Below are 12318 nucleotides of genomic sequence, written 5' to 3'. Positions count from 1 at the left end.
ATATATAAAGTGTATAAAGGAACCGAAGTCATCCTGCATCTTCATTGAAGGGTAACTCTGTCTTTGAAAACCTTAGCTCTTTTCTTCCTCTATTTTAATTAAGCTTTGGGACTCAAGATTCCCCACTGATAAGTCCCCTTGTCTTCTCTTCTCCTTCTCCAGCCTTGTTTGTTTCCACTCACAAGGGTAACCCACATGGGCAACAGCATTTGCTAGTTACAACTAAATCTCTGAACGCAAAATAACATGTATGCTATGATTTCAACCATATAAAAATAAGTATGTGAATGAACAAAGCCTGGAATGAAATGAGAAAAAAGGAAAGAGCTACATTATAGTAATGAGATTGTGGTGACATTCTTTTGAAAATAATGGTATCATTTAATTGTCTTACCAGTAAACAAAGCCTAGAAGAAAAATAACCAGCTTATCCCTTAGAAATTGTTCCAAGGCAAATTCAGGAATTGTGTGTCACTAAGGATTACATAATGGGGCAGAAGCATGGAAACTAAAACACATGGGTTATACATATTTACATTTATTTTAACCAAGTCAATAGACAATACTAAGCTCCTACAGGTTTGCTCTGTTATGGTGCTGGGTGATCTCTCCAGGCTTGAATCTCCTTCTTTCTCCCCAACGTTTGCCTGGCTTATGGGCAGGGCACATATGCTACAGAAATGAGGTTGCCTCCATTAACTCAACCCACAGAAAATGCATTTAAAATTCAAATTTATAGTTAGCATTTCTTCATCAGGAAGTATATGGCAACCAACCCTGGATCAATCAGTCTAGCCCTAGCCTGGAAGAGGTGTAGAAAAGTTATTTAAGATCCAAGGCTTGCTCTTAAGAAACGCACAATACAAGCACAACTAAAATACACAGTGCCAAGTCAATTCAATGGAGAAAGGAAAGTTTTTTTTAACCTGTGTTGCTGCAACAACTAGATATTCGTTACTGGGGAAAAAAATGAAGCTCAATCTCTACCTCATTTCTTAACACAAAAATTAATTTGAGATGGATCACAGACCCAAACATAAAACTTAGCACAATAAAGCTTCTAGAAGAAAACATAAAGAATACCTTTGCAACCCTGGAAGTAGGCAAAGATTCTTGGTCAGGACACAAAAAAAAAACTTGAAAGACTGGACTTCACAAAAATTTCTGCTCATCAAAACATCATTTGAAAAATAAACAGACAAGCCACAGACTGAGTAAAACACAAGGATCTGACAAAGGACTTGTACTCAGAATATATAAAGAACTCCTACAAACAACAACAATAAAAAAATGGACATCTTGATGAAAAACACAGGCAAAAGAATTGAACAGATGTTTCACAAAAGAAGATACAGTGATAGCCAATTAGCATACAAAAAAATATTCAACATTCTTAACCATCAGGAAAACACAAATTAAAACCACAATGAGATACCATTTTACGTCCTTTAGAATGGCTAAAATAAAAAAGGCTGACAACACTAAAACCTGGCAACACTAAAAATACATACCAACTAGAACTTCTACATACATATATATGACTTTGGAGAACTGTTTGTCAGTTTATTATAAAGTTAAACAAACATCTACCCTATGGCTGAGTAATTCCACTCAAGAGAAATGAAAACACATGTCCACAAGAAACTTGTACAAGAATGTTCATAGCAACCTTATTAATAATAGCCAAAACCTGGAAATAGCCCAAATGTCCATCAAGATGAAAACAGATAAATTGGGGTATGTTCACACAACAGAATACTATTCAGTAATAAAAAAAGAACAAGAAACTAATATACCCGCAAAACACAGACGAATTTCAAAAACATTATACTAAGCAAAATAAGCCAGATACAAAAAACCACATATTGCAGAATTCCATTTATGTGAAGTACAAGACTAAGCAAAACAGATCTATGGTGCTAGAAGTTAGAAAGTGGTCGTCTTTGGAGGGGGCTGAATGAGGGAAATGGCTAGAAAGGGGCATGAGAGAACTAACTGAGGTGATAAAAACATTTTCTATCTTGTTTTGGTGGTGGTTATACAGTGCATAAGGAGCCTTGGTGGCGCAGCAGTTATGCGTTCAGCAGCTAACCAAAAGTTCGGAGGTTTGAACCCACCAAGCTGCTCCACAGGAGAAAAGGCCTGGTGATCTGCTCCCATAAAGACTGTTGTTGCTAGATGCCATCAAGTCGATTCCGACTCACAGCAATCATATATATAACAGAACAAAACACTGCCAGGTCCTGTGTCATCCTCACAATTGTTGCTATGTTTGAGTCCATTGTTGTAGCCACTGTGTCAATCCATCTTGCTGAGGGTCTTCCTCTTTTTCGCTGATGGTCTACTTAACCAAACATAGTGACCTTCTCCAGGAACTGGTTCCCCCTGATTACATGTCCAAACTACATGAGACGAAGTCTCACAATCCTAGCTTCTAAGGAGCATTCTGGCTGTACTTCTTCCAAGACAGATTTGTTTGTTCTTCTGGCAGTCCATGGTATATTCAATATTCTTCACCAACAGCATAATTCAAAGGCATCAGTTCTTCCTCAGTCTTCTTTATTCATTTTCCAGCTTTCACATGCATATCCTAGGAAACCCTATGGGCAGGTCTACTCTGTCATATAGTGTCGCTACAATCGGGATCGACTCCACGGCACACAACAACAACACAACGCACAGTGTATAAAATTGTCAGAACGCCTTGAAGGACATTGAAGATCTGTGCATTTGAATGTTAACTACACCTCAATTCAAAAAATACAAGTAGCCCTCTGCTTTAAGACATAGGTTACTGACTTCATTTCAAATGAATTTCTAGAACATCACACATGCATTTTCAATTAATTTGCTACTTTGGATTATGCACACTTCTATTCTTTCACTACTGTAAATAACCTAATGGATTACAGACGCACAGATACAAGAATCTAAAACCAAAAAACCCACTGCGAACCCAAGGTTGAGTAAGGGTATTGTTGATGTGTCGTGAGATTGTTAACCATTGTCATAGGGCAACACGTGTAGTAACTGTTAAATGAGAAACTATTTTGTTCTGTAAGCCTTCATGTTAAGTGAGAATAGCAGCACAATTGGAAGAGCGCAGTCAATGTCACTGAACTGTGCATGTAGACATTTTTGAAATGGTGTATCTTTGGCTATGTGTATTTTCACCAAAAAAAAAGGTTGAGAAGTTAGAGGGTTGACATGTTGTGGGGCTGTTAACCAATATCATAAAACAATATGTGTACTACTGTTTCATGAGGTACTATTCGTTCTGTAAGCCTTCACCTGAAATACAATTAAAAAAAAAACAAACAAAAAACCTACTGCTGTTGAGTGGCTTCCGACTCATAGCAACCCTATAGGACAAAGTGGAGCTGCCCTAGGGTTTCCAAGGAGTGGCTGGTGGATTCAAACTGCCAAAATTATGGTTAGCAGCCAAGCTCTTAACCACCACGCCACCAGGGCTCCAAAATGATATAGGAAACAGAAAATTCTATTGGACCTCTAACAGTCTGTTAGGTATGTACTGAAATTGTGAAGAATCAAATTTAAATTGCTATTTATGAAAAATTAATTATATGAACATCTATTCTTTTTTTATCTTTTTTTTTAATTTTTTATTTTTTTATTGTACTTCAGGTGAAGGCTTACAGAACAAATAGTTTCTCATGAAACAGAAGTACACATGTTGTTTTATGACATTGGTTAACAACCCCACAACATATCAACTCTCTAACTTCTCAACCTTTTTTTTTTTTTTGGTGAAAATACACATAGCCAAAGATACACCATTTCAAAAATTTCTATATGCACAGTTCAGTGACATTGACTACGCTCTTCGAATTGAACGTCTATTCTTGTATCTGGAGCCCTGGTGGTGCAGTGGTTACGAGCCTGGCTGCTAACCAAAAAGTTTGGCAGTTCAAATCCACCAGCCACTCCTTGGAAACCCTATGGGGCAGTTCTACTCTGTCCTATAGGGTCGCTATGAGTCAGAAACAACTCGACGGCAACAGGTATATCATTTTCCTCTTAATCTGATTTTATACTTGTGGTTTTAAAGGATCTGAGTTAATAAAGCTGACTGAGAAGTGAAGCATGCAAATCAAATGTCAGCAAGGAAAGTCAATGATGGGAGGATGAGACTGCTTTAGTCACTGTTACAGCCTAGAGTACAGTGCCTTCCTCAACTATTCCAATCGACAGAGAATCCAAACAAAAAAGCATAAAGAATAGTTTACAAGTTAATTTGATTTTTAAAAGACAGTGATAACACAGTCTAAGTAACAAGAGCAGTGTACCTCAGACTGTCACCTAAAAGCCTACCGAGCCCCTTTCCCTTCAGTTTTACTGGGTCCTCTTCTGTCTCCATCTTTTTCCCTCCCTCTGTCGGTCTCAATTCACACATATTTTTATCCCACCACCTCTTACCTCCCTATGGTATTGCTCAGATCTAACTGATTCTCATGTGCCCAGCTCACACCTAGTTCCAAATAAAATGAATTTACAAAGTTGTGCTTTGCTCTACATATAAACAGTATAGAGTGTAAAGCCTAGCGGGGCAGAGACGACCAGTGAGTGAAAAAAAAAAAGGAATCATTTGTTTCCCACCCCCTCAGGTAAAGATAACTCTGAACTCCTACCAAAACCAAACCCACTGCCATCGAGTCAATTCCGACTCATAGCGAACCTGTAGGACAGAGTAGAACCGCCCTATAGGGTTTCCAAGGTTCTAATCTTCACAGAAGCAGAGTGCCACATCTCTCTGCCACGTAGTGGCTGGTGGGCTGAACCGCTAATCTTTTAGTTCAGAGTTGAGCACTTAACCACTGCACTACCAGGGCTCCTTGTACCTGAACTCCTACCACCTGTGTTTATTCCCTGCAGATGGTTCTCACAGTTTCTGTACTATAAACAAGTACACACGCCTACCCCCATCAAAGAGAGTAAGCTCCCACACAGGAGCCGCGTCATATACGTCTGTATTTACCACGAGCCTAAGGCAGTGCCTTAGACAGGATGGGGGAAAACATACACTCGCTGAATTATTGAATTACTGAATTAATGGGAACAAAAGCAGTTGAGGGTGGGAGAGGAGGAGAGGGAAAAAAAGCTGAGAGGACACAGCAACAGTAACGACAGGAGAAAAAAGAAAGAGAAGAATGGAGGGAAAAAACTTGTGAAGGCAACTGTTTTAGTTAGACTGAATAGGATTAATTTTTAAAAACTGAGAGTTGGAAAAAGCCATCAATACGCATCCAATATCACAGCTATCAGCATCGATCTTTCTTTAAACTGTCACCTTTACAATTATCTCCCAAAGCCTGATGTTCCACGCACGTGTGGCCGACATCGCAAGGAGGGCATCACTTCTCAGACATGCAGCTTCTGGGGCCCCATTTCTAACTACTGAATCAGAATCTGCATTTTAACAAGATCCTAGGTGACTTATGCAAGTTAAAGCTTGAGAAGCACCGCTGTACACCATTCAGGTCCTTTCTGCTGTGGTGAACCTGTAAAATTTTATTTAAATGGGCCAACAGCTGAGACTGTAAAAATCTTTGATTAGAGTGGAACCAATAATGGTAATGAAATTTGACCTGTACATATTTAATTTTAGATGAACTTATTAACCACAGAGTAATTTGGCCTGAGGGGTATATTACAAAACTTTGGAATTAGTCATAAAAATATATGATTTAAGGAAACTGAGGTCAATAACATACTCAAGAACAGACATCTCATCTTCCTCTTTTTGACCCTTCTTATCCAGTGCAAAGCTTGGAATGATGCATGTGGCAATGTTTCTGAATGAATAAAATAAGTAAATGAATTTTTACAAATCAGAGCTATTTACGCCGGAATATAACAACTGCATTTTAAAAGTGGACAAAGTAGAAATCCTGAGAGGTACAAAAGCAAGAGAGCTAAAAGTGCCATAACATTCGGTATTAGAACTCACGTTTAATTCCCTTTTTGTTCCTTTCATACGAGTGTGTTACGGAAGTCTAAGTATTATAGTAAAATGTTTGTGGGCTCTTAAAGAAGGACAGGGTCGGAGAATGCCGAGAACTAGGAAGCAGACGCTAGTAAGAGTAAACGAGCCTGGACAAAGCTATTTTTAAAGTCTAATATACTTTAGACAGGTCAATTAATTAATCAATTTAATCTGCCGAAAAATTAATCTGAAGGATTCTCAGAAAAAGAAACATGAGCTGCATGAAAATGTTACGAACCAAGGGGGACGGCACATAACTAACTTCAAACTCCACAGGCTTATTTCCCGTTGAAGTATGACCTCCTGGGACAAGTTTTACTGCAGTGTCCCTCGTGAGATGACTTCTGATTTTAAAAGAAGTCAAGGGCAAGTTGGAAATGGCAATTCTTAACTAAACATTAAAAAAAAAAAAAAAAAGCTAAAACTGCGCAGTTTCCCATTTCCGTTTGCAATCAGACGGCAGGCTTGCAGAGGTAACGCCACCTTCTGTAGGCAGAAATACAACGACCCAGTCACGTCCTCAAAACAAACCAACGCACAAATTTCCCAGCCGGATCCAGCTGTGCTGCACAGGCGCCAGGAATTTATTCTAAGACAGAGCAGACACATAAAAACGGCGAACGCAGTACTGGCCAGATTTCAATCACAAAAACGGGGTGCGCCCCAAGTTTTTTTTTAACTTTGAACAGGCAGCAGCCTTTGAGTGTTGGTGAGAAAACCCTTTTAAGCTGATCGTCCCTCGCCACCCCTGGGCGGGGTGGAAGGCGCGGGCAGGCACGGCGAGCTCGCTCGGCCGCTGCAGGCGCGGGCTCCGGCGGGAAGACGGGGCACGTCCCGAACCCGCGAGGCCAGGCCCGGGATGATTCACCAGCAACTGGGGGTTCACGCGCCTTGACCAGCGGGCGACGCCCAGCGCGCCGCACCGCGCGGATCCAGGCCGGCTGGCCCCGAGCCAGCCCCAGCGTGCCCCCGCTCCCCGAGAAGGAGCCGAGAGGAAGGAGGCCGAGCCAGGCGGCTGGAAGGCGCAACCTCTCCCTCTCCCCACCACGGCCGGTGCGACTCCCGGCCCGCATCCGCAGAAAGACTTCCTGGATAGCATCGGGCTGAGCTTACCTGACTGGCGCCCTCTGGACCACCGGCCTCCTTCACAGACCCGCTGGGGCTGCCGGCAGCTCGGCGTTGCTCAGTTCCCAGCAGCTGCCTGTCCACCTCTGTTAGCCTCCCAGGGAGTTGCCGGATCAACAGACCCGCAGCACCCCCACCTCGACGATACTGTCGGTGCCGCCGCCGACGCGCGTGCGCACGCCTAGCGCGCGGAGCACCCTGGGAGTCGTAGTTCGAGAGAGAAGGGCGAGGCTCGGCGCAGATCCTGGTCTTTACAATGGGCAGGACGTGGGAAGGGGTTGACGATAACAAGCCTTCCCCTGGCCTGGGACAATGCTCTCTGCTCGTGGAAATACTTACCTTTGACCTTACAGAAACTTTAAACAGCAACTGGAAGCTCTTTGGTATAGATTTTTTTACCTTGACCCGGCAGGGCTGGACAAGCAAGGCTTGTACTGTACCTTTGGCTGCTGATGACACCGAACCTTTTAAACGTGTCATGAAAGATTGACAGAAAATAAACAAATAAAGGCACAAGAAGGGCTTAAATCGGCAGATGTCACCTCAAGGGTGGGGTGACCCTAGTGGTTTCCTTGGGCATGCATCGATTGCCCCTAACTTCCCTGCAGTCTCAGCTCCATCCCATCTTTCCATTTTGGCTTCAAGCCCTATACCTGGCAGTGGGACTGGGCTGACGTGGGTAGAAGGAAAAAAAACAGAAAGAGGGGGCTGGGACAGATGAGTAGTCTGGAAGGGAAGACAAAGAGGGTGGGAATGCCTCGAAGGACAGTTGGTAGGCGGCTTATGAAATGGCTGCCGTTTGTGCATCCAAGGAAGAGGACTGAAGTGCCTGCTTCAGGTACGTTCCAGCTATACCCAGTATGGTGTAGGGCTGCCTAATGGTTACACCTCCGCCTGGCCATCTACTCCTTCCCCTCAGAACAGGGAGCACCCTAGGTAAACACCCTGGAATTTCACGCACCAGCAACTGGCACCCACTAATCCCATCAATGAAGATCACTAATGATTTGGGATTGTTAAAAAAAAAAAAAAAAAAAAAAAAGACTCCTAAATTGCAAATACTCTTATAAGACAGTCAACGTTAAATCTTGTGGTCATTAAGTCTATAACATCTTAGTGTGAATCAGTATCTTGAATATTTGTGGAATAAACAGTTTGCCAAGAGAAACTTCTCTAGAATTCAGGTACAATTAATATTTATTGAGTACTTAGTACACACCAAACACTGTGCTAGCATTTCACTTATCTCATTCAATCCTCAAAATAACTCTACAGGGAATATATTAGCATCCTCCATTTCTACAGATGAGAAAACCTAGACTCAGAGAAGTTAATTTGTACAAGATCACCTACCGGTAAGTTGGAGATCCAGAAATGAAATCCACGTATCCTGAGTCAAATTCTACAGCGCTTTCCACTGCTGATTAGACTGATATGTCTCCTAAATCTCATCAAGTTCTTTAAAGTAAGACAATCTGTTACCATGTCCAAGATATATGAAAAGAATTCTCTAACACAGCCCAGGGGAGATGGTACTCTGACTGGATGAGATTAATATTTTGATTCACTCGATAGTTTTGGTTCTCATTTTAGGTAATATATAGGTGTTTGGCTTACCAGTAAGTATCTTGTGAATTTTGGCTATACTTCTGGGGCATTACCCCAGGGGGAACTGACAAAATGGAATTCCTGAACACGCGAGCAGAAAACCAGACTTTAGATCCATGGCCATCCAGATATGGTTTATTTTAAGAATGACTTTCCTCTGACATATGGCTGCTTTTGCTTTGCTCTTTTAGGCTCCATCACCACCATTAGTCACCCGGGAGTCCATGCCAACTTATGACAACCCCATGTGTGCACTCCATAGGGTTTTCAATGGCTGATTTTTTGGAAGTAGATTGCCAGGCTTTTCTTCTAAGGCACCTTTGGGTGGACTTGAACCTCTACCTTTCAGTTAGCAGCTGAGCATGTTAACCATTGCACCACCCAGGGACTCCTCTTTTAGGCAGAGAGGGCTTTTAGTTCAGTGTCTGGTTGATTTAATCTGTGATACTTTTCTTCCCTGAATTTCCAACATGGGGCATTAGGCATAGATTTCATGTATTTTCTTTCTTAGCTCTTAATTTTAAGTTTATCCTCACAAATGTTTGCATCTTATCTTAGTTCCTTTTTCTTAAATAAAGTGATCTGGTGATGATTTTTTTTCCTTCTTTCTTCAGACAAATGTTACTGTATTGTAATCACAGGGCTCACAAACACAAATCTCCTAAACCCATATCTATTAAATACCACATAAGGGACCAGAGGAATTAGGACAAACATCCTAATATTGTTAGATAGAACTGTTAGGAAATAGAGCCTTTCCGGCTGCTTCCAGGCCTCTGGCAATCTAGTCTCTATACCAGCAGCCAGAATGGTCTTCTAAAAACAAATTCAAATCACTCATGCTTCCCATCACACTTAGAGTCAGATCCAAAGTTATCACCCCTACATGTCTTTAGATGATTGTTTTATTTCCTACCACACTCTTTCATTCTGCTCTAGTCCCACGGGCCTCCTTGTGATTTCTCGGTTATGCCAAGTGTACCCCCACCCCAGGGCTTTGGCACTACACAGAAGAATGCTTTTCCTCCCAGGTACTCATGGCCCAAGCTCTCATTTTAGGGAGGATTCTGCTCAAATGTCGCCTCTGAAAGGCCTTGTCTGATCACCTTACTGGTATTCTTCCCTTTCCTTACTTTGTAGCATTTATCACGACCTAACACCACATTGCTTTTTTACTTAGTGTAAGCTCAATGAGGACTTTGCTTTTTTTTTTTTTAACCTCTGTATCTCTAGCATCTAGAACAGTGCCACCTAATACACAGTAGCTATTACATAAATATTTGTATATAAATGCATGTTGGATCCTTCCCTCCCCCTCCTACTCTTATCTTGGGGCACAGAACCAGAAGGGTTCAGCTATAAATGCCAGCTAGTGATCCAATGCCCATATAAAACCAGCTGTGAGAGGGCTGGCTACATGGGAGAACAAGACCCAGTGAAACTAATTTTGAAATGGAGACAGAGCTCTCTATGGGCTGTAGTTATTAGCGTATAGTTAGCAAAACACAATTCTTGAAGAGGAAAAAATTAAAAAAGAATGCTAAAAATTACATTTACATAAATAAGTGAAATACTGATTAGACTGAAATATTATTCCCAAGTATTCGCTCTCCTCCTCCCTGTGAGAGGAGCAGAAGCCCAAGACATTGCTGTCTGACCTGCAGTGCCTCCCTGTAGATGTTTCTAAGCTTGGCCATCATCTGGTGATGGATTTTTCCTTCCTTCTTCAGTTAAATGCTATCACATTGTAATCACAAGGCTCACAAACATGAATCTTGCTTTGTCCACTGAAATGTGAGTAGAAGTGACAATACGACAATTCTGAGTGTAAGCTTGAAGAATCATTGCTATTTTCTGCTAGTATGCTTGCTCTTCCTTCTACCAAGAGAATGGTGTATGCTAATACAGGCTGTTCTTTCTGCCTGGGTCTTAGAATGAGAAATCACACGGATCAGCCAACCACAGGAGCTGGCTTGTAATGTGAGCAAGAAGTAAACTGAGGTTTAGGTGTGCTTGTTACCACAGACTTAACTAGAACAAGCTGACTACCATAGTCCTCTGAAAGGACTCACTGAAAACGGTCCTCTGAGGTGGAAGTGGTATGGCATCTCTTTGTCTTTGATCCTACCTCAAGTAATGAAAAAGAGTTGAAGCTGAACATGCTAAAGAGAGCAAGTCTGAGACTGTTAGATAAAATGTTTGGATAAGGGGCTGAGTAAGGTTCCTGTTAGTTTTCAGGGTTTGGTTAGACCGAAAGTGATTGATAAAATGAAACTCCAGCTCTACTTAATGTATTACAAGTCCTAATTGGTGTTATCTTCAAGCTTCCAGCCAAGGTAATTCATAGAGTGTGTTACACTGAATCACCATATGCAAATGAATGCCAGCAGCAATTCTCTTGTTATTAAAGGGTTACTTTAGTAAATAGCTTCCTTGGTGTATGTCTTAGTTATCTAGTGCTGCTCTAACAGAAATACCAAAAGTGGATGGCTTTAACAAACAGAACTTTATTCTCTCACAGTTTAGGAGGCTAGAAGTCTGAATTCAGGGTACCAGCTCTAGGGGAAGGCTTTCTCTCTCTGTCGGCTCTGGGGAAGGTCCTTGTCATCAATCTTCCCTTGGGTCTAGGAGTTTCTCAGTGCAGGGACACCAGATCCAAAGGACACACTCTGCTCCTGACTTTTCTTTCTTGGTGGTATGAGGTCCTTCTCCTCTCTGTTTGCTTCTCTTTTATATCTCAAAAGAGATTGACTCAAGATACAATACAATCCTGTAGATTGTGTCCTGCCTCATTAACATAACTGCCTCTAATCCTGCCTCAGTAACATCATAGAGGTTAGAATTTAAAACACATAGGATAATTATATCAGATCACAAAATGCAGGACAACCACACAATACTGAGAATCATGGCCTAGCCAAGTTGACACACATTTTGGGGGGACACAATTCAATCCATAACAGTATACTTAAGCATTTTTTAAAAAACATGTATTTTATAGGGGAGTTCAGAAAATTTTAAGACATAAACTGGGAACTGAAAGGTGAGAATTTCATTCTGGGAGCTTGGAGTTGGTTAAAGCAGTGGAAGGTAGGAATCAGAGCAGACAAAATACCATGACTAGAGGCTCATGATCTTATAGAAGGGATTCAAGCAAACTCCTTGGACTGAAATGCCCTTCCCTATCAACCCATCTCTGCCCGTTAGAAGCCTCCTCATGTTTCACTGTCTACCTCAAATACCTGTTCCTCATTCACACTTCCCTAATGCCATCAGCTGGAATTAATTTGGCCTTTCCTCGTATTTTCATACCACATTATGCCTCTGTTGGAGGTGCACTGTATACACATTTCAGCAAAATTCCAAATGGCTGAGAGTTAAAATCACTTTTCAGCTGAAGCCAAGGTTAATGATAAATATCACCATCAAAGAATAAACTTCTGGAATACATAAATAAATCTGAAATTTTATCCAAATTTTTAAATTGTTATTTTAATAATATTATTAAGAATTTAGTGCTAACATTTAACATTACAGTATAGGAACAATGATTGCCCAGCACTGTCAGACATTAGATTCTT

The 12318-nt window shown here is 41.4% G+C and overlaps 1 protein-coding gene across 1 annotated transcript in view; it reads right to left on the bottom strand.

Moving 5' to 3' along the window:
- Positions 1-7272, bottom strand: part of TMOD3 (tropomodulin 3) — a 91965-nt gene extending 84693 nt beyond the window's left edge. The window contains exon 1 of the mRNA XM_004377669.2: positions 7118-7272. The gene's annotated coding sequence lies outside the window, so the exon portion shown is untranslated. The remainder of the gene's footprint in view (positions 1-7117) is intronic.
- Between the last annotated feature and the right edge of the window lie 5046 nt (positions 7273-12318).

The sequence above is a fragment of the Trichechus manatus genome, unplaced genomic scaffold, assembly GCF_000243295.1.
Source record: "Trichechus manatus latirostris isolate Lorelei unplaced genomic scaffold, TriManLat1.0 scaffold00052, whole genome shotgun sequence".
In the NCBI taxonomy this organism is placed as follows: domain Eukaryota; kingdom Metazoa; phylum Chordata; class Mammalia; order Sirenia; family Trichechidae; genus Trichechus; species Trichechus manatus.
The sequence above is the reverse complement of the archived record's forward strand: the minus strand, read 5'-3'. Positions and strand labels throughout refer to the sequence as shown.